We start from the raw sequence: 27,614 nt of genomic DNA, 5'->3' as shown, positions 1-27,614 counted from the left end.
TAAATTTTGGAAAAAAACAGAGGTGTTTTTTGCGAAGTGCCTACCTGCAGATTTTGGCCTCTAGCTCAGCCGCCACCTAGGGAAACCTACCAAACCTGTGCATTTCTGAAAACTAGAGACCTAGGGGAATCCAAGGAGGGGTGACTTGCGGGGCTCGGACCAGGTTCTGTTACCCAGAATCCTTTGCAAACCTCAAAATTTGGCTAAAAAAACACATGTTCCTCACATTTCTGTGGCAGAAAGTTCTGGAATCTGAGAGGAGCTACAAATTTCCTTCCACCCAGCGTTCCCCCAAGTCTCCCGATAAAAATGATACCTCACTTGCGTGGGTAGGCCTAGCGCCTGCGACAGGAAACACCCCAAAGCGCAACGTGGACACATCCAAAATTTTGGGAGAAAACAGTGCCTCCCTGTGGATTTTGGCCTGTAGCTTACCCGGCGCCTAGGGAAACCTACCAAACCTGTGCATTTCTGAAAACTAGAGACCTAGGGGAATCCAAGGAGGGGTGACTTGCGGGGCTCGGACCAGGTTCTGTTACCCAGAATCCTTTGCAAACCTCAAAATTTGGCTAAAAAAACACATGTTCCTCACATTTCTGTGGCAGAAAGTTCTGGAATCTGATAGGAGCCACAAATTTCCTTCCACCCAGCATTCCCCCAAGTCTCCCGATAAAAATGATACCTCACTTGTGTGGGTGGCCCAGGTGCCTGCAACATAATAAGGCCCAAAACCTGAAGGGATAGAAGGGATAGCACAGCAAGTTTATAAGGGCATATTCTTTTATACATCTTTAGACGGACTCTGCTTTGGGGACCCACATAAGTGAGGTGTCATTTTACTTGGGAGACTGAGGGAAAAACTGGGGAGTAGGAATTTTGTGCTGGAGCGGTGATCCTACTAAGAAAAATCAGGAAAATATGCTTTTTTATGCAAATTGTGAGGTTTACAGAGGAGTCTGGGTAAGAAAATGTTGGGGGAGCCACACAAGCCACACCTCCCTAGACTCCTTGGGGTGCCTAGTTTTAAAAAGTTTCTGGGTTTTGTAGGTTTCCCTACATGACTGCCGCACCCAGGACCAAAAACATAGGTGGGCCCTCCCCCCCAAACACAGGTATTTTTGGAATATATCACTTTGATGTGTGCACATACGTCCGTGATGTGCCAAACACTAAAATTGTGAAAAGAAACACACTTAGGTTATGTGAAGAAGACCCCTCACCCACCAACCAAGTTGGTGGCATGCTTGGTGGCATGCTTCATCATCGGGTCTCAAGTGACCAAGCGTGTCTCAAGTGTGCTGCGACGCCTGATTACAGCGGAGCAGGTTTTGTCATTTGTACCACACATACTGGTTGGATTTGGCACAAGGGTGAGTGATGGTTCAGTAGATCAAATTTTATTAACAAGAGATTTCACAAAAGTGAAATGCACTGGTAATAACTGAAAGGCCAAAAAACTGAACCAATGACTCACAGCTCGTGAGCTGTAAAGCCACGACAAGGCACCAACCGCTTTACAGTCCATTCACACACCTTTCATACATGACATGCACTAGACCATTCACACCGCCAGCCACGGGCCCAGCACATTACAAGACTCGCATCCACAGACAGCGCCAGTCAAGGGCCCATCACTTTCATACGCCCACATGCCTGATACAGCAATCACACCAGCTGATGAGTGTGTGGACTGGCGTTTGGCCGGCACTGCCAGCCAAGCGCCACACCACCAGCCAAGCGCCACCCCACCCACACCACCAGCCAAGCGCCACCCCACACACACCGCCAGCCCAGCGCCACCCCACACACACCGCCAGCCAAGCGCCACCCCACACACACCGCCAGCCAAGCGCCACCCCACACACACCGCCAGCCAAGTGCCACCCCACACACACCGCCAGCCAAGCGCCACCACACCCACGCCGCCAGCCAAGCGCCACTCTACACATGCCATCCCCTTTTTTTTGTTTTTAAACAACAAAGAAACCACTAATCATAAATTAGTACAAAACTACAAACACAAAAGCTCTAACTGAATACATGACTAATGCCAACCGTGAAACCGAACATATAAAAATATAAAACACCAGTTTACGCTCACGGAATTTCCCAATAATTCTTCTGTGTGTGGTAGCTCCTGAAACAGCCACCCACACACAGCCCAGGCTTTGAAGGACAATCAGGGCAGTACATCCTAGTCTCCTTCCTGATACCTCTTCGAGCACAGACTCTACATCTCTTAGCAGGAAAGTTTTTTTTGGCCGTGGGAGGAATGTGCTCAGCAAAGTGACGATCTTTCAATCTAGTCACATCCTCCACCACTGCTTCTCTAGGAACTCTTGCCTGTTCCAGCACAACAAGGCTAGCTATGATAGACTCCTGAAATTTCACAAATGTCATCCTTGACTCTGGAGAACTATCCTTAAACACAACAAAAGCATTAAAAGTTGCCAAGTGGAACAAGTGAAGCGCTAATTTCTTATACCACACATAAGACTTACGAGCAGCAGTGTAAGGTTCTAACCTCTGATCTACTCTATCAACACCACCCATGTGCTTATTATAGTCTAAGATGCACACAGGTTTGCGCACTTCGGCAACCTGACCCCAAACAGCCACAGGTGAAGTACTCTCATCATGGATGGTGCTTAGCATGTATACATCCCTCTTGTCTACAAATTTCAGAGCTAGCAGCTCATCATTACGCAAGGCACTGCACTGTCCCTTCTCAAGTTTTTTACAGACAAGCTCTTTTGGATAGCCTTTCCGATTAGAGCGGATTGTGCCACAAGCAACAGTGTCCACTCTGAACAACTCCTTGAACAACCGAACTCCAGTGTAGAAGTTATCTACATATAAATGGTGACCTTTGTTAAACAGTCGTCTACCAAGTTCCCACACAATTTTCTCACTAACTCCAAAAGTGGGAGGACAACCAGGGGGGTCAATATTGGAATCCCTACCAGTGTAGACCCGGAAATTATAAACATATCCTGTACTACTTTCTGACAGCATATACAATTTAATTCCATACCGTGCCCTCTTGCTAGGAATGTACTGCCTAAAAACCAAACGACCCTTGAACAGGACCAAAGACTCATCTACAGATATTTCTTTCCCTGGAACATAGATCTCTGAAAACCGATCTACCAAATGATCAAGGACAGGTCTAATCTTAAAAAGACGGTCAGAATCAGGATGATCTCGTGGCAAGGCTAAAGCATTATCTACAAAATGCAACATCCGAAGAAGAAGCTCATACCGGTTACGACTCATGATGGCAGGAAATATAGCAGTTGCCATCAAGGGACTAGTAGACCAATATGAAGACAGCGACGGCTTCCTTATCAGCCCCATCAAAAAAGTTAAACCCAAGAACTTTTTCAACTCTTCCAGATTTGTGGGAATCCACCGGCTAGCTCTAGAGTGTGGCCTAAGTCTGGCAGCGTTGTCCCTCAAAAACTGCTCTGCATACAAATTAGTCTGCTCAACAATCTCTTCCAAAAATATATCGTCCATAAACAACTCAAAAAAGTTGACGGGCAAAAAGTTTTCCGTATTAACTCGACACCCTGGAAAACCAGTAAACGCAGGCAACTGTGGCTGCTCCATGTTTGGTGCAACCCATGCGTCAGGTCTTCCAATGGGAAGCCTTTCAGCCGCTGGCTCCTGCACCATTGGCACATCACTGTCCTCCTCTAAAACAGGCCCTTCATCAGCACTGAGAGTGGCTTCATCATCAGATGATTCATCTCTGACAGAAAATTCACTTCCAGAATCCTGCACTTCCTCCTCTGCCTCAGATGCAGAGTCAGTCTCATATTCATGGTCAGAAGATGACTCAAAAAGCACACTAACAACCTGCTGAGCGGTCATCCTACGGCTGGCCATGATCCTTCCTACTAAAATTAACTGGACAAATACACCACCAACAACCAGCACTGTGTAAGATAAGTAACAAAGTATAGGTTTATCACTAAGAATTATAAACTCAAAAACTATACTGCTCACTTGCCTGAAAAAGCTTGACTCACCAGCAACTACTCTGCACAGCCACAGCAATCACCAACGATATCCCACTAAAAAGAGAAAAAAAAAAGCAAATTAGACATAAGACAACACAATAATCATTGTGCATAACTCTAAGGACAATTTCACACACAATCCTGCATTCAGTACACCACCTACAAACATGTCATTCATGCATTGCAACAATACTCACTTGGAGTAAATTTATTTACTTACCTAAAACATGCAACTACGCAAACCGCAGGACAACTACTGCCAAAACTGCAACAAGCCACAGCAAAGTCAGCAAAAGCTTTGAACTAAAACAAAAAGGAGAAAAACTGTTATTATCATAAAAGCAAATACTTCGCCAGTTGACAAACACTCCGCCACTAACCATTTTTTCATTTTCCCCTGTGTCTAGTCTTCTCTGCTTGGGGGAAGATGGGCCTAAAAAAAAATAGGCCAATCTACCCCCAAGGGGAGGGGGCAGAAATCGCCCAGATTACATTGCACCCTTTGGGGGGGGGCGACCCTTGCCCAAGGGGCCACACCCCCACACAAAGCACACACACACACATAGTATCCCTGGCGCTATGGGGATTCTGCCCCCCTTGGGGACAGAAAGGCCTAAAAAATAGGCATATCTGCCCCCAAGGGGGGCAGAACTGCCCAAAAATACATGTGGGCCCCTGGGGGCGACCCTTGCCCAAGTGGCCGCCCCCCAACACAAAAAATAAAAACCAACAATAAAGTCCCTGGTGTCTAGTGGCTTTCTGCCCCCCTTGGGGGCAGATTGGCGTAAAAATAGGGCCAATCTGCCCCCAAGGGGGGCAGAAACGACGATAAATAGATTGCGCCCCCGGGGGGAGCGACCCTTGCCCAAGGGGCCACCCCCCAACACAAAGCACACATACAAACATATCTTTCTGGCGCTATTGGGATTCTGCCCCCCTTGGGGGCAGAAAGGCCTAAAAAAAATAGGCCTCTCTGCCCCCAAGGGGGGCAGAACTGCCCAAAAATACATGTGGGCCCATGGGGGCGACCCTTGCCCAAGGTGCCACCCCCCAACACAAAAAATCAACAATAAAATCCCTGGTGTCTAGTGGCTTTCTGCCCCCCTTGGGGGCAGATCGGCCTAAAAATAGGGCCAAAGGGGGGCAGAAACGACAATAAATACATTGCGCCCCTGGGGGGAGCGACCCTTGCCCAAGGGGCCACACCCCAACACAAAGCACACATACATACATACTATTTCTGGCGCTATTGGGATTCTGCCCCCCTTGGGGGCAGAAAGGCCTAAAAAAAATAGGCCTCTCTGCCCCCAAGGGGGGCAGAACTGCCCAAAAATACATGAGGGCCCCTGGGGGCGACCCTTGCCCAAGGGGTCGCCCCCCAACACAAAAAATACAAATCAACAATAAAATCCCTGGTGTCTAGTGGCTTTCTGCCCCCCTTGGGAGCAGATCGGACTAAAAATAGGGCCAATCTGCCCCCAGGGGGGGCAGAAACGACGTAAAATACATTTGCCCCCAAAGGGGAGCGACCCTTGCCCAAGGGGCCGCCCCCCAACACAAAAAATACAAATCAACAATAAAATCCCTGGTGTCTAGTGGCTTTCTGCCCCCCTTGGGGGCAGATCGGCCTAAAAATAGGGCCAATCTGCCCACAGGGGGGGCAGAAACGACGTAAAATACATGTGCCCCCAAAGGGGAGCGACCCTTGCCCAAGGGGTCGCTCCCCTACACTAATAAGCACACACACACACACACATACTGAAATCCCTGGTGTCTAGTGGGCATTCCTGCTGCCCGATCGCATCGCGATCGGGCAGCAGGAATGCTCAAAGAGACATCGAGGGAAAGGAAAACCCTTTCCTTTCCCTCGATGCCTCTCTGAGAGCACCCCCACCCCGCACGAAGGTGAAAAACTCACCTTCTCCCTTAGACGCGCTGGAAGCAAATGGCTTCCAGCGCGTCTTTCCCCCTTTCCATGAAATCAGCGCGCGATCGCGCGCTGACGTCATGGGGGGGGGGGTGGGCGTGAAAGGGGAAGGGATTCCCCTTTCAGCCCTGGCCTGGGGGTGTTGGGGGGCGGCCCTCGGGGGAAGCGCTAGCGCTTCCCCCGACTGCCAGTCCCAGGACGTAATGGTTACGTCCATGGCGCCACACGGGCGCTGCCATGGACGTAACCATTACGTCCCTGGCGGGGAAGGGGTTAAGCAGGACACTTCCAAAATACAATGCACAGTTTAAGATGGCGGCATGCGACACTGCGTTATATCCTATGTGCCAATTGCCTGTTTTGAAGATGGCGACACGTTCAACGTCACTGCGTCTACTGATCCAGATGCATGTGATCAGCCAGGTGCGCGCTCCAACCGCCACCAAGTTCACATACACAACCAACCTGGCCCAAAATTTCCCAAATCCTCCAGGTACCTCCACAAGGAAGAGACGCCGCCCTTCACCAGTAAGCACTCAATCAGCAAACAGCAGCGCTCAACCCGAACTTGATCCCAAGAGGATTGAGAGGTACAACAGGCTGGCAGCCTATCCTGGAACTGCTCTCTCTCTGCTTCCAGTAAGGGTCACGTGTAGGGCACAAGTTCCCTCACTCGTCGCCAGATTTGTAGTGTAGATGAGCTCAGAGTCGGAAGAGGTAGTAAACATTTATTGACAGCAGGCCCTCGCACATCCATATCGGTCTAGTTCCAACCGCCGCCTTCCCGCCGCCTCCCCGCTCCCACTTTCCTCGAATCCTCATACAAGGTTCCACTACTATAACTGCGTGCAGATAGAAAAGCATGCTCCCACAATACTACAGACAGGACCTGTAAGACCATGACATACTGAAAGCAATGACTGTGTAAAGGGAAACATATACAGTAAATGTGTTCTCCTAACAATGAGCTGAACAATATCCGAGACAGATATAAAGGCAGTGTTTATCCTCACATTAGTAGTAGCAAGGAACAAGACTCAGAATCTACAAGGCTCATCTCATATGGGTTAAGGCTGAAGCTGACTGGTGTTCTCCCTCAAACTCTACTTCATGGCACTGGTATATGGGCAGTGTAGCTTTATTGCTGCCGGGCTGCTGTGATGGAAGTGGCAAGAAGTGGCAAGAAGTGGCAAGATTGTGAGTCTGCGTTCTCATCATGAAATCCCAGGGTTCATGTACCAGCCCTTTTGTTGTGTTTTACTTGGGTCGGTCCTGTGCATTCTTCTGCTGTCATCATCTCAGAGTTTTGTGGTGTATATGACGTCGTAATGAGCTTGTGCGTGAAGATTCCAGTTTTGACTGTTGGAGAACTCAGAAGAGGTGTGAACCTTGCTTTAGGTGAGTTTCTTATATTGGACTTCACTTGTAACTGGAGCAGATCGAGTTGGAATAAACTACCGGACATTACCTCTTCCACGTGGACATTACCTTTGTAACGCCTCTGCAATGAATTCAAAACCAACCGAGCTCAAGGTCCAGCCACACCAGTGGAACTGCATGAAAGCCTGCACAGGCCATGTCATGTACTTCCCGAGTCAAAGGTCATGAGCCTGTGCCGCTCTTATTTGTGTTTACACACGTTAATGAGAATAGACAGGGCTCTGCGCCCGAAGTGTAAGTTTTACAACTTCATTCAATGGTCCATGCTGAAAAAATGCCCAATCGGCTACTTACGCAAGCTTTCCTCCATTTTGGTGAACGAGCTCTTATTCTGTCCCCTTTACCCATGCCAATGGATAGATTTCAAGAGTGCATTTCCAAAATACACAAAACCTTGAAATTACATAGCCCCGCTCTTCCTGGTTCTGTCCAAGAGCAGAACATGCGATACACAAATGTGCAAACCTTAGTAATAGATTCAGGCAATTATGTGCTGTGGCTACCACGGAAGGAGTGTGCTGGCATGCTCACACACACCAATTGTTCCTGACTGCAACAAGCAGCGATGAGGGAAAAGCAAATCATTACACAAGTGTCTGTCTTATTCTCAACCTTGTCAGACAAAGAATGATGGTTTGCTGGATGGTCCATGGAGGTCCATGGAGGAAAACTATTAGCCCAACGTGACATGCTCTAAAATCAAACAAAAGGTAATAGGAAATCTGAGAATAGAGTTAGGGAAGACTGCAAACCAGATCAAGAGAGAATATTATATGTCCTGTCAAGAGGTATGAATGTTTCTTGGGAGGGGGGAATCAGGGCATCAAACAAGCCTACAGCTAAAATAATATGCAGCAAGTATATAAGTACCGAGGTATTAACTACTAGAAAAAACTCTTACATGAAAAAGAGGAATGTTTAAAAATGGAAAAACGAATTTCCTATCAATTAATTCAAGCGGTGCAATGCCGCTGGCTGCACAGCGCTCTGTAAATGGCCGCCTGCAGCTTTCCTTTGTGCAACATATTGAGATTCTGCATTGCACAGTGCCCAGCGTCCTTGAGTCAGCACACTAAAAATAGACTGAGAAGAAAATAGAACAGACAGAGACATAATGCCGCTTTGTGTAGGGTCGTAAGACGTGTCACGTGGAATCTTTGCTCCATGCTCCGCTGCACAATTCCATGTACCAAAGCTCCCGACGATCAGGTGAACCGTGCAGATGAAGGCAATGCTTCATTAGACACAAGCTACCCTGGGGCCTGTTGTTCAAACTCTAAGAAAAGGCGACAGCATCTCAATATCTGAGTCATCGAATAGTGAGTGTGTGATCTCCATTAAAGCAACAGCTGTCAAATCTGAGTTTAGCTGTATAAAGCACTCTGTGGAATTCTGTCTCACCGCAAGGCTTAACAGCGGGATGTCTTGTACTAGCTCACACTCACAAGTTCACTGAGATGTTACCCCTCGAAAGACGACAAGAGAGGATAGAAGGCAAGAACAGATTTATTCGAAGGCACATCAGCCACCTCCAGGCTGATTCTCTTACAACCGTCCCTTCCCGACATTCCATCTAGCTACCTCATAGAATTCTACTTAAAACATTTTAAGGACCTCATAGAATTCTACTTAAAAACATTCTCAGGACATCGCATACGCCACACGACTCCCTCCCATAATGGACAGCCCCTAAAAAACATACATCAAATGCAAACACATAAAATCCCACACTTCTCCATCCAACACTGACAACTAATATTATAGTCACAAAAGTAAATTCTTGAGATATAGTACCAGTAAGAAATCACAACAGAAATAAGAGAAAATAAAAATAGAGCATATCAAGATAATTCAGTAAGCAACTAAAACTTGTCTATCCTTCAACAAAGTCTCTCAAATAGGATGGTTTTCTGATTGTTCTTTCACTCTTCCTCCTGCAAGACAAACCCGCTGGGGTGTTTTTTTAATGTCCACCACTTTTGGCTGATTAAGGGCCTCATTACGAGTTGGCAGTCCGACCGCTGTCGGGATGGCGGTCGGACCACCGTATTACAAGTCATGCGGGCCTATGGAGCGAAGACCACTGTGGTTCCGCCAGCACCTCAAGGCACCACACACCGCCACAGTTACGAGACAGCATAAACAGGCCGGTGGAAACAGTGTTTCTGCCAGACCCATTATGAGGTTGCACACCGCCAACGTGACCATTGTGGTCCAACCACCACATCTCATAAGGTGGAAACGGACAGTATAAAGGGAGACACTTACCTCTAGGCAGCCCCACAGGTCTGGAGCCGGCATGGAAACCATCACGCACGAACTGCCACTGTTGGTGATCATCAATGTAGTATAAAATCAATGCTGCTGTGGATGCCACTGATCGTAAGTGCACACACCTACCTGTGTAATTACGCTCAACAATAGATCATTGGGCTGTCATCCACATCATATGGGGGTCATGCTATGGGCACCAAGTACACGTCTCATTGTGTCCCGGGTTGGCATTTTACACAAATCAGGACACATTCACAGTCACAATACCCCCCCCTTTGGGCAGCTCACTCACACTGCGTTGCAATACTACACAAAAACACGTCCACACATCTCAGGCACAAGGACAGTGAAGGCTACACAACATTCACTCAGACATCACAAACTACAGACAAACATTACTCATACAAATACAACTCACACACTCAAATTCCACACAAGCCAGGGACTGTCATCACATACAACACACATATGTATCTATGTGGCCTGGAACACAAACACCACCACTATTAAACAACCCTGCAAAGGACACACACATCACAGTACAATGGAAGGACAATGGCATGCACAATACACAGAGAGACAAAGAGCACTATGCTAACAATACCTGCACAATAGGAATGGGGGCCTCAGTAGCACTCAGGGAAGGAGGCTGCACTGGGACACATTACAGTTTGCACACTCCTCTTAACATTTGCACAGGAAATGGTCCGACATGTGTCTCAGGGACAAACATTACTAGACCCAAATGACATGACCGTCTGCACAATGTGGAAGTGAAAGTCAATAAAGCACATACAACTTCAACTGCATAGAACATACCTCTACAGGAACTAGCTGCAAGGGACACAGAGATAAATGGACACATGCACAGGCAAATGCTAACAAAGCTAGCACAACTGAACACACTCTATGGCTGCACTAACAAAACTCAAGCTGACACACATCAGATCAATACATAAGCCATATCTGGGGGACAAGTCCAACACCATACATGCTCACAGTGGACAACACAAGATAAAATACTCACCATAACAAACACCACACAATGCCATGACACTGCCATTGCATTTACATACACATATCCACATCGTCAACATACATCCTTCTCTTGGCGGGCACTGACCAATGTCACTCAAACACACACAACTGTAGCCACACAACACAAGTTACTCAGGAATAGCATTAAGCTAGAAAAGGAATTGCAGGACAAATGTATACCCCAAAAAACAAATTATTTGGGTTTATAAATTATGAAATATTGGCCACTCCATATAGTCTTCTCCCAGAGTAGCCAAACTTGACATCCAACTGCTATGGAACCTCCACAGGAAGGGGCATCAAGGGGGCAGGCAGGCAGCTAAGGGATTATCCATGGAGGGTCCGATTTGGGACGGGGTTGACCTCCGGCTTGGGAGGGGTGGTCTTCTTCTTGAGATGGATGGACTTCTTCTTGGGGGGAGAGGTATGGGGGCTTGCAGGGGGGCAGGGAAAGCCTGGGAGGTGGGAGGGAGGGACTGGGAGCTGGGTGGGGTCCTCTTGGGTTTAGGACGGGGTGGAGGAAACAGGGGTAAGGCCCAGGTCAAACAAAAAAGTCTCTTAGGGCCACAGGGATGGTCAGCAGAAGGGGGTCAGGATTTGGAGGTGAAGGGAGTGGTTGTATGCTGTGTAGGTGTGGATGTTGTAGGTGCGTGCTTATGGGAGGGATGCTTCTGTGTGGTGGGTGTCTGTTGGGTGGGTGAGTGTGGGCCTTTGTGTTTCTTGGGGTTAGTGGGGGTAGAGGTGCTGGGGTATGCAGTGGTGGGTGGGTGTGTGGCTGCAGGTATGGTGGATTTGGTGGATATCTGTGTGCCTGTAGTTGTGGTGTCTGCAGGTATGGTGCGTGTGGTGGATGTCTGGGGGGTCTGCCCGGGTTGTGTCTGTGGGTATGGTGGGTGTGTCACTGACTGTTGGTGTGGTGCCTGTGGGTATCTTGGATGTGGTGTGTGTGATGCTGGGATTGGTGGGGGTGTCCAGGGAAGTTGTGACTGTTGCTGTGTCTGGACATTGTGTGTGTGCCAGTGTGTTTTGTGGTCCTTGTGTTTGTGTGCACTCTTCTTGGATGTTGATATGGATGCCTGCATATCAGTCTGGGTGCTTTGGTTGGCTAGGGGAAGGGAGATTTGGAGTGGGGAGAGGGACTTAGAGGGGGACAGAAGGTGAGAGGTGACTGGTTGCCATCAGTGATAAGGCCAGAGTGAAAAGATCTCTATAGGCCAGCCATTGCACCATGAATGTCTTCCAGGAATGTGATGGTTTGTTGTAGTTGGGTTGGCAATTCATGGATAGCATTCACAATGGCTGACCAACCCAGAGAGATACTTCCTAGGAGGTCAACAGCCTCCTCACTGAGGGCAGTAAGGGTAACGGGCTGGGGTGGAACAGCCTGCAGCAAAGGAGATGCCCACCCTCTTGGATGAGCGGGCATGGCCAACTAGGTGGGGAGCAACAGGGAGGGTGGTATTAGAACAGGGGGTGGTGGACAAGGATGGTACTGATGGATTCCCCGTTGGGTCCACCACCACTAGGGAGTGTCCACTGGAGGAGGAATCCAATGATGATTATGAGGATGTTCTGGTCTCCCCCGTGGCACGCCCCTCATCCTCTGGGCCACTGGGTCAGTGGTGTCTTGTCCCGAGGTCCCCTGACCAGATGCTTCCCCACTTGGCTGTGCCCTGTCTCCTTCGCTTCCTGGTGCAGATACTGCAAATACAAAGAAAAAATATGGTAATCACATGTCCATAGACACACTTGAACAATAGCTCTGATTGGCAAATGTAATCATGATGCCAAGTAGGCCCCTGCAACAAACTACACCTAGGTGGCCCATACATGTGCCATACCATATATGCATGCATACCACATGAACTGCCAACAGTTGCCAAGTGGGAAATCAGAATTTCACAAAAATACAATTGCATGGCTGAAGCTGTGCAATGACAATACCCAGTCAACAGCTAGGAGACCTCATCACCCACAAAGCTTTGCCCCATGGAGCAGACCTCAGTAACCTGTTGTCGCACAATAGTAGGCCAATGCCAACTGCATTCCCACAGATCCCTCACAAGGGCATGCACACATCAATGTGTCACATACATAATGACCCAACTATAAGAAAGGGTGCCCCAAAATTCAACCATGTTGAAGACAAAAGTACAATAGCCTGGAGAAGGTGACAGGAAATACTCATGTCACACTGGAAGCAGTTCCACAATGCACACTTCACCAAGTGACATCTGTCCCAATAAAGTCAAAGAGGTATCATTGGAAATGAACACTGTAGACATCATATGCAAGATGTCAGGGAGAGATGTCCGAAAAAAATACACAACACTATGAATCAGCAAGCCCCAGGGTGATCACTACTAATGTCTAGCACCCCTTACAATGACATACTCTGAGTGCATCAGTAGATGCCATTAGTCCTTTGCATGTACGTGAGACACAGAAGTTGCATGGACTTTTAGAACATATTGCCCAATGGGAAGCTGCATCACAGCCCCATTATGCTCTTGCAAACCCAGATGTCTGTCAGTGGATGAATGCTCGTACCCAAACACATGTGATTGAAACATCACTTCAAGTCACTCTGTTGTGTAGCCATTTAGTTATAGCTTCATGCACGTTATTTTAGCACAATACACTTGCCGCGGTGCACTTTAACCTAGAGATATTTTATTCAGCTTCATTTACTATTTTAACAATAGCCACGTTTGTGGTCTTGTTTTATTTATTTCTATCTAGCTGTTCTTGCTTAGGCCAGCACTACGTTCTCAAACAAGACATTCTTGTTTACTCTGTGCTTCTTTCAAGGTTGCAGTAAGATAGGGTGCCGGTGAACGTGGTAAAAGTTTTGTCTCTGGTATTCATAGAAAAACACACATCCTTATCTAGGGACATTTTCTCAGAACATCAGCTGTTTTATTATATAAACACTTCCCTGTCCCTTACACGTTAGAGGGAGATTCCAGCCAGAGGACCACGACTGTATGCTGATTGCTGACTGCTTCACTACAACTGCTTATGCAGACATCAGGCCTTTGCTCAGGTATGGGGGATGATGTCTTCCCAGGGGAACCTGAATGGCAGAAGTAGAGCTTAACATGTAAGAATTAGTCTATTGACTCTAGTGACAATATGGTAGCATTATTTCTATGTTTCCCTCTCTTCATCACAATTTTAATCCTGTCATGCTATATCGTCCTGGTTATTGCACATTACTCACAACTGACACAAACAACATGCATACTCAGCTCATGCTTCCATGCACATACATGTTGTGTCACATATATAACATTCATGAGGAAAAGAATGTCAGTGGATGGCTGTAATGTCAGCTCACCTAGTTATGTACATCCAACAGAAGGCGGATCAGGGAACACAAAAAATAAACACAACACAATGTGAATGAACTTAACATATGGCACTGGCCTCCAATACCTGCACATTGACTTTCTCATTGATGACACATAGATTCCAAGAACAGGCACGTGAGTAATCAATATGGCACACATGGGCACAATGTAGTCTGTGAGGAGTGAAATGATAGTGAAGTACAGAGGAAACTGTGCACATGAGGCCCTTACCTGCTCCTCTGGTACACCATAGAGGTATACATACAGGGGTAGGCCCTCAGTCACCATCTTTTCCAACTCCTCTGGTGAGAAGGCTTGGGCCCTATCACCTGCTGAATGTGACATTATTGCTCCCAGAGGCAGTACACAGCACCTCAATAGTGGAGGCCTTGCTGGCGGCAGTATCAGGAGTCAAGTGAGGTATTTTTACACGGTCGTCACTGCCGGTGGACACAGCCATTGGCCCGCGACTGCCACTAGCAACAACATTAGCCTATGGCTGTGTCCGCCGTGGTTGCAACCGCCTACCGCCATGATGTCTTCCGCCGGTGGTTGCGGGCGGTTCCTAATGTCCAGTGGATTAGGTCAGGCAGCCACCATTTTAGAGGCCAGAAATGTGAGGTTGGGCATTATATCTGCGTCACACCTCAGAAAATGTTGTTTGGAGCACAAAAACCTGCTCATATTGTTTTGTCATGTTGGTCCTACTACTCAAACACCATTGTGGTATGTTGCTGGGCACATATGGCAATTTAGAGTGGGGCACAGTCCACCCCTGTCCAAGGTAATCTTTTGCACAAGGGACATCCAGTCACATTCCAAGTGGCATTCGTGATGCACAATTCTGCTTTCCGGCCAGACACATGATATGTACACATGTGTGTCAAATCAAGGGGGTAACATGTGACCCTTGTATTTTTAGCAGCTGTTAGGTGTATTGTTTGTCATGTCCATCCATTCTAAATTGTCATGTCACATGTTATCATTGATATGAATCATGTATGTTGCTGTGGACACAATGACTAATGTCAGAACTCATTTCTTGTCATATATAGGTATCCAGGGGAAGGGAGGATGTGACAACCACCTGTCTACCGTCCACTGCCTGGCCTTCAGACCATGGAAGAAAGACACATCATCCTCCTGTATCGTCTGAATTGGCAAACAATAGTGGACTTTTGTCATCAGTTGGAGCCAGATCTGATGCCAGCTACTAGACATCTAACCAGCATTCCACCCGTTGTACAAGTCATGTCGGTTGCACTTCCTGACCCAAGCTGGTGGAATGTCCCAACCTATGTTCAGTCTGGTGTTGAAGGATGTCCTCAGCAATGTTGAAACACCTGGATAGCTACATCCAGTTTCCCAGACGTGAGGATTTAGCCCATGTGAAGGCTGACTGTTATGGTTCTGCACGCATCCCACATGTGGTGGGGGCTATTAATGTCACATGTGTTGGCTTGGTCCTACCGCATGACAATGAACAAGTTTACCACAACAATAAGAACTTCCATTCCATCAACGCACAAGTTGTATGTTTGACGCACCTATACATTTCACAGGTCTGTGCCATTATCCGGGTTCAGTCCATGATGCATTCATAATGCAAAACAGCCCTATTCTGCAGCTGATGTCACAACTGTACCCAGAGAGGGCTTGGCTAATTGGTAAGTCACAGCTGTCCTGTTTGCGTGTGTGCAACATCTGGTGCCACAGTTCTGATAAGAGGGACTCATAGTTGCACATATGTCCCATTCCTTAACAGAAGACTCTGCATACCCAAACCGTCCTTAGTTGTTGACGCCAATAAGGAATCCAACTAAGCGAGGGGAAGTCTGCTTCAATGAGGCCTATGTAAGAACAGGGCTCGAAGTGGAGTGGGCTTTTGGGCTTCTGGAGGCCAGGTTTAGGTGTCTGGACCATACTTGTGGAACCCTCCTGTGCTCACCCGGTAAAGTGTATCAGATCATTTTGGCCTGCTGCATGCTCCGCAACATCGCACTGTGGATGAATATCCCATACATCCCAGAGGAGGGGGAGCCTGCAGTGCCATCGGGTGAGCCTCCTGAAATGCCAAGCGAGCATGACAGTGGTGAAGAGGAAGGAGCTCAATTGTGGGAAGATCTCATCAACAGCTTCTTTTTTGAGTGTAAGTATGTTATGTGATGTAATGACTGTGACTGTACAAAGAACTGTAGTTGTCAGAATGTGTGTAGTTGAGTGATTTGGCCAAACACTGGGGAGCTAATTCTCTTCAATATTCAGCCAAAGGATGCTTAAAGAATTAGCCTTTGACATATCCCCACCTTAATGGAGCTGCTTTGTTTGTGTCTGTCTCATTGCAATATAACCTCATTTCCAGATGCTTGTTATGTGATTTGTGTTATAGGTATGTTATTAAATCTATACTCCTTGTTTTGTCTTTGTACAGGTACCTTCACCATGACACCCTCATGTGGGCATTTTAGTTGTAACATTGGCAAGTATCTGATGCTGTTCTGACATAGGAACTGGACATGGACTGTTCGATTTGGGGTTATGGGCCTGTTCCAAGGCAGGTTGGCCAGTGTTTGGGTGGAACGTCTGAATTGCACAATGTACTTGATTTATGTACTTTGTTGGGCCAATTGCATCATGTGTGTAATTATGTGGGCATGAAATATGTTATCATTGAGTGCAAGCAAGGCATTCACCCTTCACATAGGCTAAACACTCTTCTTGTATGACTTGTATGTAGCTGTAGATGTGTTTCATCACTGCAGTCCACAGTACCTGTGCCACAACACTGACATGTGTTTGTATCATACCACCAGATGCATGGTCATTTGATTATGATGGACCTGTGATCAGGGACTGCTGTACCACCCTCTGTCTGTATTTTGGTTTATGTGATGTTGGATAACCTGGTTTTGGTATGTGATATGGATCAAGCTGGTGACATCAACCACTTCTCTGTTTGCCTGTACTATAGGACAGTGTCTGATAAGGCCCTTCCTACTGTGGTTTGGGGGACTGTTCCTCTGTGTATACACCTTGACACAAGATGAGTAAGCCATTCCTGGTTGTGACAGTCCAGACATTTCAACAGCCTAGGTGTTGTATATTAAAATAAAATGTTTGGTGTGACCAGACACTTGTACCAATGTGTTTGTGTGTGTTGGTTGTAATCCTTAGCAGGACACTGTACATGTAACATATCCCTCCTTGCACTAGTATCTTGTGTTAACATAATTTGCTGCACATGGTCTTACATCTCTACATAGCAATAATTGAAACATAAGCAAGCAGATGCAAACTTTGTGATGGGTGTTATTTATTGTGAATCTGTGCACAGAATAAAAAGTAGGGGACATGACATACCAGAAAAGTGAAGGGTTCCGACATGGTGGATGAAATCATTATAGTAGATGCCACAGCATTATCAGTCCACAGTCCAGTGTACTCCTCCCACAGGAAATGGAAGGTGGCTGAAGGACAGCCAACAGAGTGAATCTGTGGCACACAAAGGAGTTCCTTCAGGAAGAGGTCACTTACTGGCAGTGGTCAATGTGTGGCCATCTGCACCTCCTGAATTCTTAGCTGGACGCCCCCATTTGAATGGGGAGGACCTGCTGCTACAGAGGCAGGGGTGTCCGTTGCAGGTTCTTCCCCGGACAGGGCCTCCTTTCCAGTGGCTGGTACCAATGAAAAAGGGCCTTGCGTTGCTGCGCCAAAGGAAGGGGTAGAGTGTTGCTGTGGATCCCTGATTAGGGTACTGCTTGGGAGGCCAGGTTGTTATTGGGGTCCTGCCACTGTTGAAGCATATCCCTGTGTATGTCACTCTGCAGCTGTATCTCCCGGAGTTCAGAAAGTGCCTGGCCCATCACACATTGTGACTCCCTGTAGACTTTGCCTATGGTGTCTTGGCCAGGAGCATCCCCAGTGGCCTTACCCTGTGGCCCGCAACATCCCTCCCAAGCACCTTACCCCACGGGCCGGTGCCCTTGCCGCAGGGTGCCTCCTACTACTGGTTCTGGGACCATCATTGTCTAAGGTGTTGCGCTGCCACTCAGGATCTTGGACTGGGGGGTACAAGATGGTTGCCACTGTGCTAGGGACACAGGTTGTGGGTTGAATGGCTGCCTGTGATGTGGAGGCAATGGAGCTGGGAGGTATTGATGTGGCCACAGTGAGACTCACTGTAGGGGTCTGGCCAGGTTGACCAGATGGGCCAGAACCATCCTCCATGTCCAGATGTCCAGAGGTGTCTTCTTCACTGAGGGCTTCTTCCAGGGGGGTAGTGGCAGTCTCTTCTGTGGGCTCTGTGTTCCCAGTGGCAGCTCAACCTGTTGATCTGAAATATACCATGTTTCAGATTGTACTAAGTCATCATGTGGTCAGTGATTGTGAATGTGTCTGCAGCCAAAACCATTCTGTGGATGCATCTTGAGGCCTTGTTAATCATTTATATTGCACACTGGGTGAGCTGTCCTTCCTGATTTCAGTAGTTTTATCTTTGCACAGATAATCAAGATGAAGCTAGGAGACCAGCCACATCTCTGAGTTGAGCATGATCTGAATCTTGGTCCCTCCCAGGTGAGTATACATCAAATGAGAGTTAGCAGGCAAGGGTTTTTGGACAAGTGACCACTGTACTGATTTTTGGAGTCACTTAAACAGCGTCTCCTAGGAGTTGCATTCAGGTCATTCCCCTAGTTCCCAACATTAGCCAAATGCTATCCTTGCAGGTGAGTAACTTCATTTCTGAGTTTGCTGACAGATGCACTGGGAAAAGTGGGCACTGGGCTGGTGACTGGAGTCAACAAAACTGGGCCCATTGGAATTTACATTCAGGTCACTCCCACTAGTTGCCAACGCTAGCCAAACGTCATCCTCCCAGCAGAGTAAACTTCCATTGTGAGTTAAGAAACATCAGTATTTGGACAATTGTCAGAGCCTCCTGGCCTTAGCAGTCATGTCACTCCCTCTACTTTACACACTTGCTAATTGTCATCCCCTCCAACCCCCAGTTGATTATACTTCTTCTGTGATTTCTTAAACATGAGTCTCTGGAGAACAGGACACTGGACTGGTGGTTGGAGTGACAGAAAGAGAGCCCCCTGAGAGTTGCAGTCATGTAATTACCTATAATACACACATTGTACAAATAGTATCCACACAGGTGAGTACTCTGCAATAGGATTTTGAGACACAAGGGTCATTTGAGGAGAGAACACTGGTCTGGTGTTTGGAGTTGGGGGAGCAGTGCCTGCTGGGAGTTGTCACTCTCACTACTCCTCAATATTTGACAAATGTTATTCTCCCAGGTGAGTAAACTTCATTTTGCAGTTGGCAAGCAGTGGTCTTTGGAGAAGGGTACACTGTGCTGTTTTTTTGAGTTACAGATACAGTGCTAGCTGTGAGTTGCAGTCATGTCACTCACTCTAGGACACCCACTTGACCAATGTTCTCCCCCTATTGGGCACACTTCAATTGAGAGTTCACTAACAGATGTAGTTTGACAAGTGCCCACAATTCTGGTGTTTGGAATTACAGAAACAGTGCCTCCTGGCCTTAATAGCTGTGTCAGTCCCTGTACTACACACATACTATGCAAATGTTATCCTCCCAGGTGAGTACATTTCAATTGGGAGTTGACAAAAAGGGGTTTTAGAGTACAGGACACTGGGCTGGCTGAGTGGAGTGATTGTAACAGTGCATCCTGGCTTTAGCAGTTATGGGACTCACTGTACTACACACACTATACAAATGTTCTCCTCTCATGTAAGTACACTACAGTTGGGAGTTTACGGGCAAGGGCCTTTGGACAAGTTAACACTGGTCTTCTGTTTGGAGTTACAGTAACAGTGCCTGCCTTGAGCTGTAGTCATGTCAGTCCGTGTACTACACACACTATACAAATGTTCTCCTTCTTGGTAAGTACACTTCAATTGCAAGTTTACATACAAGAGCATTTGAACAAGTAAACACTGGTATGATGTTTGGTGTTACAGTAACAGTGCCTACTGGGAGTTGTAGTCATGTCAGTCCCTGTACTACACACACTATACAAATGTTCTCCTCCCTGGTGAGTACACTACAATTGGGAGTTTAAATACTAGAGCCCTTGGATAAGTGAACACTGGTCTGGTGTTTGGAGTTACAGTAACAGTGCCTGCTGAATTGTAGCCATGTGACTACCAGTATTACACATACTATACAAATGTTATCCTCCCAGGTGAGTACACTACAATTGGGAGTTTACATACAAGGGCATTTGGGCAAGTGAACACTGGTCTGGTGTTTGGAGTCACAGTAACAGTGCCTGCTGGGAGTTGTAGTCATTTCAGTCCCTGTACTACACACATTATACAAATGTTATTCTCACAGGTAAGTACACTTCAATTGGGAGTTTACATACAAGGGACTTTGGACAAGTGAACACTGTTCTGGTGTTTGGAGTTACAGTAACAGTACCTACTGGGAATTGTAATCATGAAAGTTCATGTACTACACACACTATACAAGTGTTATCCTCCCAGGTGAGTCAACTACAATTGGGAGTTTATATACACGGGCCTTTGCACAAGAGAACACTGGTCTGATGTTTAGAGTTATAGTAACAGTGCCTGCTGGAAGTTGTAGTCATGTCAGACCCTGTACTGCACACACTATACAAATGTTTTTCTCCCAGGTGAGTACACACCAATTGGGACCTCACAAATGTGCATCTTTGGAGGAGAGAACACTGGGCTGGCTTAGTGAAGTGAAAGGAATAGTGCCTTCTGGCCTTAGTAGTCCTGCCAGTCCCTGTACTACACACACTATACAAATGTTATCCTCCCAGGTGAGTATACTTCAATTGGAAGTTGACAAACTGGGGTCTTTAGAGCAGAGGACGCTGGGCTGGCTGACTGAAGTGATAGTATCAGTGCCTCCTGACCTTAGCAGTCCTGTCAGTCCCTGTACCACACACACTATCCGAATGTTATCCACCGAGGTGAGTACACCTCAATTGGGAGTTGACAAACAGGGGTCTTTGGAGGAGAGGACACTGTGCTGGCTGAGTGAAGTGATAGGTACAGTGCCTCCTGGCCTTAGCAGTTATGTCAGTCCCTGTACTACACACACTATACAAATGTTCTCTTCCCAGGTGAGTGCACTAGACTTGGGAGTTTACATATAAGGACATTTGGACAAGTGAACACTGGTCTGGTGTTTGGAGTTACAGTAACCGTGCCTGCTGGGAGTTGTAGTTATGTCAGTCCCTGTGTTACACACACTATACAAATGTCGTCCTTCAGGTGAGTCTACTTCAATTGAGGGATGCCAGCCAGGTGTCTTTGGAAAGGTGAACACTGGGCTGGTGAGTGGAGTGACAGTGAAGGTTGCAAAAGGGTAGACATGAGCATGCATGACTTTATATTTTGTTGACATTTTTAGTATTGTTACTTACCAGACTCTGCTCCCCCAGGTATTCCTGTCAAGCCCTCAGGATTCTGGATGGCCAGGACCTTCTCCTTCCCTGGTGATGGAGTTGTAAGGAAGAGTTGGGAGTGCCACAGCTAGTCTTCTTGGCCTGCAGCTGGTGCCTGGAGACCAGGGAACAGACCTTGTCTCTGAGGTTGTTCCACCTCTTCCTGATGTCCTCCTTTGTGTGCAAGGTGGGGCCTACAGCATTCACTCTGTCTACTATCCTATCCCACATTTCCCTTTTCCTACTGAGAGGAGTGTGCTGAACTTGGGCTCTGAATAATTGTGGCTCTGCTCTTATAATTTCATCTACCATGACTCTTAATTCTTTATCAGTGAAACATTGATTTTTGATATGTCCCATGGTTGAATTAAAACATTGTTACAGGTGACTGTGACTTACTAAGAAGGGGTGGTGCTAAAGGGTTAGACTGGAGTAAAGTATATGCAGGGTGTAGTATGGGATGTTGACAAAAAAATGCAGGGGTGCCTATTCTATGGTGTTTAATTTTTTTATTCGCTCAGTCTTGCTGGGTTGTGCTGTGAAAATGCAAAGGATTGTGGTGTGTGAAGAGGTGTGTTTTATAGTGTGATTTGCAGGTGTCTCGCGTGTGGCAATGTGTGCCAGCTGTGTTGTTTCAAATCCATCCAATGTGCCATTGTGTATTGCTTTGGTGACCACAAACCGCCATGGTTCGGACCGCCATTGGCTGACCACCATGGGTGCCTGTCACTGCGACTTTGGACTTGTAATACAGTCAGTGGTTGGTCATGGGGCTGACTGTGCTGGAGTTCTAACCGCCTATTTCTGGGCCTCCGCGCCACTGCCAGTTGGCCTTTTTTGGTTGGCAGTCAGCGGTCCTACCTGTATCACTCGTAATAGGGGGGTATGGAAGACCGCCAACATGGCAGTCTGACATCCAAACCCGTAATGAGGCCCTAAGTTCCTTAGTTGATTCATCTGTTTCATGTTCTGCATTTTGCACTGGAACATGTTGAAGCATTACCACTCAGTTTTTTTTGTTCCACATCCAACTATCATGGGTTTTCACTGCATTCTTAAAAATCTTGACCTCCTCCAATTTTCTCGTAAACTTTGACCCTTCAGCACAGCCCTGGAGTGCTCTTATTTTTACAGCATCGCATCACGTTAACCACCACATCCCTCACATTCTTATGCCTGTCAAAACTTCTTACCTTCGCTTTTGCAAACATATTTCTTTCTCACGCCAATCTCCTAGGGTATTACCCACACACCTTTTATCTCAAAATATCCACCCTGAACACACTTTGGTGTTAGGAGCTCTCACTTTGAACATCTCTAATGGAGACTTGGTGGAGTGTGGCGACGTGATACCCCACTTTCTCCAGGACAACTCTAATTTCCAATCAATGCCACTTGCTCTAGCCAATTGTATACCTTCCTTCAGAGTTTTTATCACTCTCTCAATTGCACCATTGGTAAGAGAGTGATACAGTGCTGAAGTTTTGTGTTGTATCCCACACCTTTCCAAATATGTTTCAATTTCTTTGGAACAGAATTTCATACCATTGTCTATGAGCAAATAACAGGGATAACTCTCTCTCTAGAATATGGCCTTGATTATGACATTGGCAGTAAGTTCCGCTTACCGCCATGCTGACTGCCACCAACATACCGCTGCCGCGGCGGATCACCGCTACCCATATTATGACACACACATAGCAAACCGTCACTATACAGCCACACACACAAGTCCGCCAGCCCGAAGGTCGGTGATAAACTGGCGGTAGCAAAACCCACACCGTTACGCCAACAGAACTACGCCCACAACATTATGACCCAAGAATCACCGAGGCGGACATTCAATGGCAGTAAACCATTGGCGGTACATACCACTGCACTCAAAATACACACACACATACAAAACAACACTACAGTGGTCAATTCAAACTGCACACACCTGACACCCATAAACACACCACACCCACATACTATAAAACACACACCCACGTTACCCATAACCCTTTACCATTACAAACAAGTGCCACAAGAGAGATAGCAAGACCACAGACAAGATCACAGCCACACACCACCATCACCTATACACCATCAACGCACTTTACATCACACACCCCAACACATCACCCTAAACACCCTCAACCACACCACTCACACTACACCCATGGCACCACAGCGACATCCCAGGTTCTCAGAGAAGGGTCATGGTGGAGGAAATCATCCGGGTAGAGCCACAGCTATTCGGATGAGAGGTGCAGCAGACATCCATTGCTAGGAAGATGGAGCTATGGTGGAGAATCGTGGACAGGGTCAACGCCGTGGGGCAGCACCCCAGAACAAGGGATGACATCAGGAAGAGTTGGAACGACCTACGGGGGAAGGTGCGTTCCACAGCAGCAAGACACCAACTAGCTGTACAGAGGACTGGCGGTGGACCCCCACCTTCTCCCCCAAAACTAACAACATGGGAGGAGCAAGTCTTGGCAATCATGCATCTTGAGGGCCTGGCAGGAGTGGGAGGATGACTGGACTCTGGTAAGTCAAATCTCTATTACTATCACCCCCCCTATCTGCATGCCATCACAAACCCCTACCCTTACCCTCACTCCCATCACTCCACCACCTCCCATACACCCCACCATCACAACCCACCCATCCCAATACCAAGCCCTGCATGCAACACCAATGCATGGACACCCATCACAGACCTGCATGGACACCTATCACTAAAGCATACACACTAGGGGGGAAATAGATAGCCCACCAAATAACAACTCACACAAGGCAAAGCTGCCAGGGCAAAAACAACCTTAGAGGCCAACACACCCATGCACAAGATGTCACACGCAGAAACAATAGCACTGCATTTACATACCCACAGGTCCCGCACCCAACGTCAGTGGAGAGAAGGTGCCAGCAATATTCAGTCCCCCACCAGAAGAGGCCCACAGTGATGGCAGCAGCTCTGGACACCTGGATCTGGATGACCAACCTGGCCCATCAGGGATCTCCGGACAGTCGTTTACCCAGGCACAGTCCCATGCCACCTCAGAGCCTCCCCCCTCAGGAAACACCAGCACAGTACCCACCCAGTGGGCCCATACCACTGTCCCCAGGACAAGTCAATTAGCAGTGTGTCCACCACTACAGGGATCCCAGGCCACGCCACAAACACAGGACGATCAGGGACCTGGGGTCAGTGGCAGTGGGCACACGGTTCAGGGAACAGAGGCACAGGACAACAGGGAAGCTGGGAGGACTGCTGTGCTACAGGGGGAGGACAGGCCCAGGGAACCGATTCTCCATGAGGCACTCACTAAGATCCTGGGAGCATACCACCATTCCCAGGAGACGATGGGCCAGATACTGGACAAGTTGCAGGAGAACCTGAGGCTGCAGAAGGGACAGTACCTGGGGATCAGGGAGGACGTGAAGGACATCAACACCACCCTGGTCACCATTGCAGGGGTGCTGGCAGACATGGCCAACACAATGAGGGAGGCAGTGGCACACCACCGGGGCCCTGACACTAGCCAAACCGATGAACAGCCCTCCACCTCTGCTGCCGCTAGTGGACAGGAGGCCCGCCACAAGACCAACAGGCCACCAGTACCCCTCCCCCTGCAGAAGGAGAACCACCCCGCAAACGGTCCCTGCGATCCAGGCAGAAGCCAGAGACTATTGCCAAGACCCCCGCCAGGAAATAAGACTCTCCTGAATGTCACCCTTGTGTCCCACCCTGTCACTGTGTCCACCTTGAACTATCATTGCTCCCATTCCTATGCCCCCTTGGACAATGCACCTGTGATCCACATAGAATGGACTCTATCCTGGACTTTCCTCCACCATCAACCCAGCCCATTGCACACACCCCTCTACTTATTAGCACCTAAATAAATACCCTTTGAAAAAATATACAAGTATGGAGTATGTCAAATGATTTAACTATGAATTTGTTTTACAAGGTATAAACACTGCAATACAACTGTACAGTAATGCATACATAGGAATGACCTGTAGTTGGCTGCAGTCAACACGCCAGGAGCGATAGTGGGGCACAAATATCTGCAAATAGAGATGCCAAAGGGTACAGTGACTGGCCATAGAAGTGGGAAAATCAGCCTGCCAGTGACAATGTCAAACACAAAACTGTCAATTAAAAGTGAAGTTACACTGTCTTACCTGTGTGTCATTGGAAGTATTGACAAATTATTGCACTTCTGTTGTCCCCATCCTCATCCTCTGCCTCCTAATCTTCACTGTCCACAGGGTCCACTGCTGCCACACACCCATCTCCAGCCTCATCCTCCTGCAGAAAAGGCACCTGGCAACATTAGGCAAGGTTGTTCAACATGCAGCATGCCACAATGATCTGGCAGACATTCTTGGGTGAGTAGTACAGGGATCCACCTGTTAGATGGAGGCAACGAAACCTGGCCTTCAGGAGGCCAAAGGTCCTCTCTATAATTCTTCTTGTAAACCCATGTGCCTCATTGTAACGTTCCTCTGCCCTTGTCCTGGGATTCCGCACAGAGGTCAGTAGCCATGAGAAGTTGAGGAAACCAGAGTCGCCTGCAAATATCGAGGGTCAACTGTTAGCCAGACACCAACCCTTAGGGCCCACACCATACCCATACACCAACATCCACTGGGTGGGAACCAGGGCTCACCTATTAGCCACGCCCGGTGCCTCTGGAGTTGAGCCATCACATATGGGAAGCTGCTATTCCTCAGGATAAAGGCATCATGCACAGACCCAGGATACTTTGCATTGACATGGGAGATGTACTGGTCCACCAGGCACACTATCTGCACATTCATTGAGTGAAAGCTCTTTCGATTTCTGAACAACTGTTCATTTCTCCGGGGGGGACAAATGCAATATGTGTAAGGAAATGCCTCCTTGGCATGGTTGCCCCCTGACTTTTTGCCTTTGCTGATGCTATGTTTACAATTGAAAGTGTGCTGAGGCCTGCTAACCAGGCCCCAGCACCAGTGTTCTTTCCCTAACCTGTACTTTTGTATCCACAATTGGCAGACCCTGGCATCCAGATAAGTCCCTTGTAACTGGTACTTCTAGTACCAAGGGCCCTGATGCCAAGGAAGGTCTCTAAGGGCTGCAGCATGTCTTATGCCACCCTGGAGACCTCTCACTCAGCACAGACACACTGCTTGCCAGCTTGTGTGTGCTAGTGAGGACAAAACGAGTAAGTCGACATGGCACTCCCCTCAGGGTGCCATGCCAGCCTCTCACTGCCTATGCAGTATAGGTAAGACACCCCTCTAGCAGGCCTTACAGCCCTAAGGCAGGGTGCACTATACCATAGGTGAGGGTACCAGTGCATGAGCATGGTACCCCTACAGTGTCTAAACAAAACATTAGACATTGTAAGTGCAGGGTAGCCATAAGAGTATATGGTCTGGGAGTCTGTCAAACACGAACTCCACAGCACCATAATGACTACACTGAAAACTGGGAAGTTTGGTATCAAACTTCTCAGCACAATAAATGCACACTGATGCCAGTGTACATTTTATTGTAAAATACACCACAGAGGGCACCTTAGAGGTGCCCCCTGAAACTTAACCGACTATCTGTGTAGGCTGACTAGTTCCAGCAGCCTGCCACACTAGAGACATGTTGCTGGCCCCATGGGGAGAGTGCCTTTGTCACTCTGAGGCCAGTAACAAAGCCTGCACTGGGTGGAGATGCTAACACCTCCCCCAGGCAGGAGCTGTAACACCTGGCGGTGAGCCTCAAAGGCTCACCCCTTTGTCACAGCCCAGCAGGGCACTCCAGCTTAGTGGAGTTGCCCGCCCCCTCCGGCCACGGCCCCCACTTTTGGCGGCAAGGCTGGAGGGAACAAAGAAAGCAACAAGGAGGAGTCACTGGCCAGTCAGGACAGCCCCTAAGGTGTCCTGAGCTGAAGTGACTCTAACTTTTAGAAATCCTCCATCTTGCAGATGGAGGATTCCCCCAATAGGGTTAGGCTTGTGACCCCCTCCCCTTGGGAGGAGGCACAAAGAGGGTGTACCCACCCTCAGGGCTAGTAGCCATTGGCTACTAACCCCCCAGACCTAAACACGCCCTTAAATTTAGTATT

The sequence above is a fragment of the Pleurodeles waltl genome, chromosome 5 (genome assembly GCF_031143425.1).
Source record: "Pleurodeles waltl isolate 20211129_DDA chromosome 5, aPleWal1.hap1.20221129, whole genome shotgun sequence".
NCBI classification, from domain to species: Eukaryota; Metazoa; Chordata; class Amphibia; order Caudata; family Salamandridae; genus Pleurodeles; species Pleurodeles waltl.
The sequence above is the reverse complement of the archived record's forward strand: the minus strand, read 5'-3'. Positions refer to the sequence as shown.